The sequence below is a fragment of the Plectropomus leopardus genome, chromosome 17 (genome assembly GCF_008729295.1).
Source record: "Plectropomus leopardus isolate mb chromosome 17, YSFRI_Pleo_2.0, whole genome shotgun sequence".
Lineage (NCBI taxonomy): Eukaryota > Metazoa > Chordata > Actinopteri > Perciformes > Serranidae > Plectropomus > Plectropomus leopardus.
In genome coordinates this window covers 31,303,343-31,309,773 of record NC_056479.1, presented here as the reverse complement: position 1 = coordinate 31,309,773, position 6,431 = coordinate 31,303,343, and positions in this window count along the sequence as shown.

The window sequence follows — 6,431 nt, the reverse complement described above, 5'->3', positions numbered from 1 at the left end:
AGCTGTTTGCACATACTTTTTTTTATTGCCTTTAATCAAGAGGACAGTGTGAGCGTGAAAGGGGTAGAGAGAGAGGGGGAGACATGCAGCAAAGGGCCGAGGCCGGACTCGAACCCGCGGCCGCTGCGGCGAGGACACAGCCTCTGCACATGGGGCGCCGCTCTATCCACTGAGCCACCAGGCGCCCCCTGTTTGCACTCTTTAGTTAGCTGCTAAACTGCATTTTGTTGTCTCGGTCGACTGCAGTGACAATAACATCCCACAAATCCCTGCAGCCAGGCTTCAAAATCTTCAGGAAAGCCTTCCCAGAGGAGCAGAGGCTGTTCCAGCTGCAGATTAATACCCATGGTTTTGGAGGGCATCGGTGTAATATTCAGGGGATGTAAAAGGTTGAAGGCAAAGTGGAGATGAACGCAGTACGGAGTTGCAGTTAGACAAGCTGTAGCGGCAGTGACAGTGAGGAAGTATGACTTTATACACTCACTGACTGAACTTTGTCACAAAAAAAACAAGTGATTCGGGTTAGGGTTCGGCAGAGACCAGCGCACAGCGGAGATCAGAGGAAACACAGAGATCCAGACAAATAAGATCTGTGACACAACAACAACATCCGCAGAGTCCGCAGGAGGTAATTGGTGTGCAGCATCTTTGGGGCACATAAAGGAGGAGTGATGAGGAGCCGGAGGAGGAGGTCTGCTGGGACTTTCTGTTTGTCTGAATATGAGAAAAAAGATGTGTGAGAAGCACAAGGTCACTGACGCCCCCGAGGGAACCGCTGTCTCCTCATGACAGCAGCCTCGGCACATACGTGCACACACACATGTGCAGCCTTGCGGGGAAAGAATATGGATATGATCCTGTATGTGGGCGTGTCGCCCGGAGGTTAATGAGATCAGAAGCGGCTGACAGCCGTGGTGGATATGTTGTTGGCAGCGTGGCCACTGCTTCACAGACACCCTTCTTCTCATGGTCGCCCTGCGGGAACAGGCTGATGTGACGGATGTCTGAGACCGTACGTATGATGATGAGGAGGGTGCAGACTAACAGAGTGAGGATGAAGAGGTTTGGAGCATGAAAATGAAAAAAACAGATGTGGACCGAATTCCACCGAGGTTTGTGACCCCGGAGAAATCCTCACGGTCACAAGGACAGAACAGAAAGTCTCTGAGCATCACATGATGCTCATTCAGAGCGTTCAGGAGGCTGCCAGTGTGTGTCTTTATTACACAACACGACTCAAGCAACACGCATGTAAAAGCAGTGTTTTCTGAGGGATTAGTGCATGCTCCAAAGCCTAGTAAGAATGCACATATTATCAAAGTTAAGTCTACTGAAAAATCTACAAAAACCTGAGTGAAAATCAATGTTCCCAGCTATAAGAAAAGAGTTTAAAACAGCTCATTTTGAGGATAACAGCATTTCTCCAGACTGTGTGGGCGTGGCAGACCACATTTTGATTGACACCTCCTCGGATCCCACCTTTGTCAATGGTCTCTCGTCTCAGTGACAACAGCCATTGAGCAGACCGTTTCCACCGTTTCTGGCCACGTTGTCAAGTGACACCGTTCGTGCGTATTGGGTGTCCCATGTGGACACGCCCAGTGCCTTCTGGCCATCTACCAGCATACAGTAAAAAAGGGCTCCGATTCTGTCCACCTGCGTCTCATTCGACACCGTCAGAGCACTGCGTGTGGATGCAGAAGGTGGCTTTTGGCATCACACTGGTACACCGGACACACTGACGGAGGGCCGCTATTTGACGAGGTCAGAATGATAACGGGCTGACCGAACAGCGCTCCAAATTTACCAGCAGTCCAGTGCAGTTTTTGATTTGCATCGTCCATATTAAGTGATATAAATGGGAGATAACCACGCCCAAATCAACCCAGTCTCAGGAAACTGTGAGAAAACTAAAATGAGGCTCATTTTTTGTGCTTTTTATGACGCATGTAAGACCCTAAATTACATATCAAGAAAGTTTTAGGTGATTTGGGTTCCCAGAGGCTGTAAAGATTTAGGTCAAGTCATCAGTATGTATGTATGCAGAGCTCCATGTTGGAGAAACGTTTGCATTCCTTCTGGAAATGATATAACTTGTTTTCTATCCAAAAGCTGACAGACTTTGATAGATGATTTAAAAAGTATAAGAATCAATATGGACTTCAAAAGTGTTTTGTTATGCAAAATAATGTAGAAGAAAATATGCGATTACAAAATACCATTACTCGGGATTTTTAACTATTAACTATTATCTATATAAATTCAACCATGTGACGAGTTGAGATAAGAGTGTGTTATATTTATGATGAGAACATAAAGAGGGCAGGTCTGTAAAGTGGAGACTCGTTCCCACAGAACCTGTTTTCAATTATATCTGTATCTAGAGGTCAGAGGTCAAGGGACCCATGTGAAATGGCCATGCTGTTTTTCCATTGCCAACATTTAGGTACATGGTTGGTACCACTGAATTCAGCAGGACTTCATCTTTCATATTATCATCACATCGTCAGTCTCACTTAAAAACTCAGACCAAAAAAAAAAACAAAACGCATTAATTTCTGACTTTAATCACATCACGATGAACCTGTTTCCTCTGACAGCCTCCTTTAGAACAACACTTCTTTTCTGTTTTAAAAGTGCTGAATGTACCTGATTTATATTTTATAAATGACCAAAGTCTCATAAATCAACAGAGTCCGTTAAACTGTGAACTTGAAAAAGAATTCGCCTCTTCATTAAAAGAACGTATGCGGGAAGCCTTCACCTTCCTCACAGAGCCGGCGCTCTCTTTTGGTTTTGATCTTTTCTTACGTCCTTCTTTGTATTAGGACCGCTGGAAGCTGCTGGCTCGTACAAAGTGAAAATGTTTACTGACGCAGTTTAAAGTGCACGTGGGGCAGAGAACACAACAGTGAGAGGACTGCAGCACGCAGATACGCAGGGATGTGTTTGATGCTCAGCGCTCTCAGGCTGCGTTTGATGTCCACAAATGGAATCAAGAGAAACGAGGATATGACGTCCTCTGCTCCAGCTTTTGGGAGTTCTTCTAAATTGCAAAGGAGGTAAAATAAATGGCAAAAATATTTAAAATGTCACTCTGTCCATTTTAGTGCCCGGTCACAGGGGGGGGTTCAATATGGCCTTTTACAGCTGTCATTTCCTTTTAACACGCGACTCGCTGTTCAGGTCTGCTGAGAAGTGACGAGAGTGGGTGAGAAGTGTTTGAGCAGCAGTGTTACACAAGACATCCGACGCTGTTTGCTTCTGGTTTGAAAGGACAACAAGGGCACCTTCTCTTCTTTGCAAGAAAGAAAGACAAAGATATGATGAGGAGGAGAACATTTTTCTGCAGGGTACAGCTGCAACAATCACTCAAGTAAATGAGTGATTAATACAAATTTAATTGGCAACTGATTTGTTTTCTTTTTCTTTTTGGTGGTATTCATTTTTAGGTAATTTTCTTATTACTTTTACTATGTTTTTTGCCAATTTTGAGGTCATTTTTTTTGCCTTTTCCCTATGTTTATGAAAGAAATCAAGCTGGTTTGCTTGGTTAGGCGTTTTTTGGGGGTTTTTTCTTCAGAATGCTTGAAAAAAACATTTTAAATGCTGCACAAAGCACCACAAACACTTAGAAAAGGAACATAAAATAATAAATTCAGCTCAAAATTAGTGGAGCTGACACAGAAATGACCAGAAATGTTGGCGCCAACATCACAGGAATACAGTACCGAGATTGTTAGAGGTTTAGCAATAAATCCCAATATTGAATATTACAACTAAAGGCCAAGAAAGCATCAACGACAGGGGTTAAAATTCATGAACAGTGGCATGTCAAGTGTCAGCTACTGTCACATCTAAAATAAGACAATAGGTAAGTTTCTGTTACAGATTTGTGCCAAACTTAAGTAATGTTATCAAAATGTCTCAAACTCATCGTGGAGCTGACTGTGTTTCCACTGAGTGATGTCATGTGACTTCTCCTCTGGTGATAACATCCCAGTAACCATGGCGACGGATGTTCAAAACATCAGCAGCTTTATTTCTATTGCAGCCACCGCACTAGCCGTCATTATTTCCAATCCAAGGCCACGTAGGCGTTTTTATGGAGCCGTGATGGAAAGGTGAGCCCCTTATAAGTGGGAGGGGCCACGTATGAGGGATTTCTGGGAGATTTAGTCCACGATTTCACAGAGGAATTGTGGGTTAAAAACTTTCTCAGATGCAATAACAGCTCTTGTAGCTCCTGCTGCATCATGAGGGAGCCAGTTCCCTCATGAAAAATTTCAAAATTGATGTGTTTCCATTAGTCGTGTTATGTTCCTAATTTCAGTTTGCACGATTTGAGGATTAATGGAAACCCGCCTAGTGAGTACAAGTTGAGAGCTACATCAGCCCTGAATAATCCAAATATGAACTCAGAAAAGTGACGCACAGGAAATGGATCTCATCTCACTACATTACAGAGAATATTGTGTTTGGCACAACATGGCCCATTTCGATGTTGTGAGTAATGAATCCGTGCTGAGCAGTAACTGCAGAGTTTCAGCTTCATGTCCACGCTGGATGTCATCTGTCAGACGTTAGGAGGGAAACTGGGCGGCAGCTTCCTCTTAGCTGATACCAGAGAGCCTCAGAGGAGGGTTGACTCAGATCAATGTGCTCTTTGTCAGGGACTTCCCTGCAGCACACACACACATGTGAGTGTGCACAACACACCCTTCAATAATTCGGATATCAGGCCATATTTCCTCCTCATCATCGTCCAGTCTGTCTGTGTGTTTTTTTGCACATTTATGTCGCGTCCTCCTGGTGGAGGTACTCATGCTCTTTGTCTTGTTTCATGGTTCATATTGTGTCTTTACTTGACACTTGGAGGTGCTCCTCTGCTGTCAGATGGGTTTATCTTTGCCGAGTTGTCATCTTGTGGCACAGATTGTGAGCCATCGTGTGTGTCTGCTCCCTTCAAAGGCTGCGTGCAGCCTGATGTCAGTGTGACTTACTTCATCATTGGCTCACATCAGCATCAAAGCCGCCGCAGACGAGGCCGCCGCTGCAGACGAGGCCGCCGCTGCAGATGGCTGCTGTGTGCTCCCTCGCCTCGTTCGTCTGAGAGGCTCTGTCAAGTGCTTGTTAATTAGAGAGAGGGGACGCCGTGCTACCCAGCAGGGTGAGTCTCCAGTCTTGAGCCCCTCCCTCCTGCTCAAACACCACATCAGTGAATTATGATGTTGCTCACTGTTGCACACTGCGTGCTGAGTACATTTCTTGCTCCCTCTGTTTTCACTTGCTCCCCTGTGCACACTCACAGTTTCTCAAAGCACTCCTCAGAGTGCACGCCGCGGTGCTCTGATGCTCTCTCCACGTTGCTAGAAAGAAAAATGATGTTTTGTGGAGAACATGTCTCATATCCTGCAGTCAGTACAGAGCTGAGGAGCAGCAGGTGAAGCTGGTGAGTGGGCCCTCTGAGGGCAAAATAAGGAAAAAAACATGCATACGCCATTTCCCACACATAAACGGGTAATTATATTAAGATAAGATTAAATAGATCTTCCCGAGGCAAACTACTGTCCAGCAGATACAAAGAGTGCAACAGGACTAAAGAAACATACCGGGAAAGCAAAAGTATAGTGAATATAAAATACAATATGTAGCAAATATAAACTAAATACAAAACTGGATAACCGTAAGGTGCAAAATTTTATAAAAAATAACAGTAAGGATCAAAAATAACAAAAATAACTTACATAGCTGACAGTAAGTTGCAAAAATAACTAAATATAAGGTGTGAAATATAACAATAAAAGCTAACACTATTGTAAAAAATCTAACAAAAAATACATAACAGTAACATACAAAATATAACAAAAAAGAACTAGCACTAAGGTGCAAAATTTTAAAACTAGCAAACAGTAAGGTGCAAATTATTTTTAAAAATTGCCAACAGCAAGATGCAAAATATAATAAAAAATAACTAATACTAAGGTGCAAAAGTTGCAAACAGTAAGGTGCAAAATATAACAAAAAAGTGGCTAAAAGTAGAGTGCAAAACATAACAAAGACAGATAACATTAAGGTGTAAAAAAAAAAAAAGAAAAAAGCAACAACACTGAGTTGCAAAATTTAATTGCTCTAATGTATAATGTATTGCTAGTTTGCAACTCCTGTCCCTAGTTAAGAAAATTATTTCCGTTGGTAGTGTGTTGGTCGTGTTGTGATGGCAACATTGAAGCATCCTTGACAAAGAAAAACAGTTGACTTGAGTCTCTGCAGTCTGACACTCGCTGCTGTTTGAGCTTCAGATGCTGCAGAGCTGACTTCGGCGTGTTTGTGTATGCGGCGGCGCCGCGGCTCGGACGCCTAACGTGGTGACGCCTAACGGCTAACTGATGCTGGCATCGCCGTGTTCGCTCTCTCTCTAAATGTTGCCA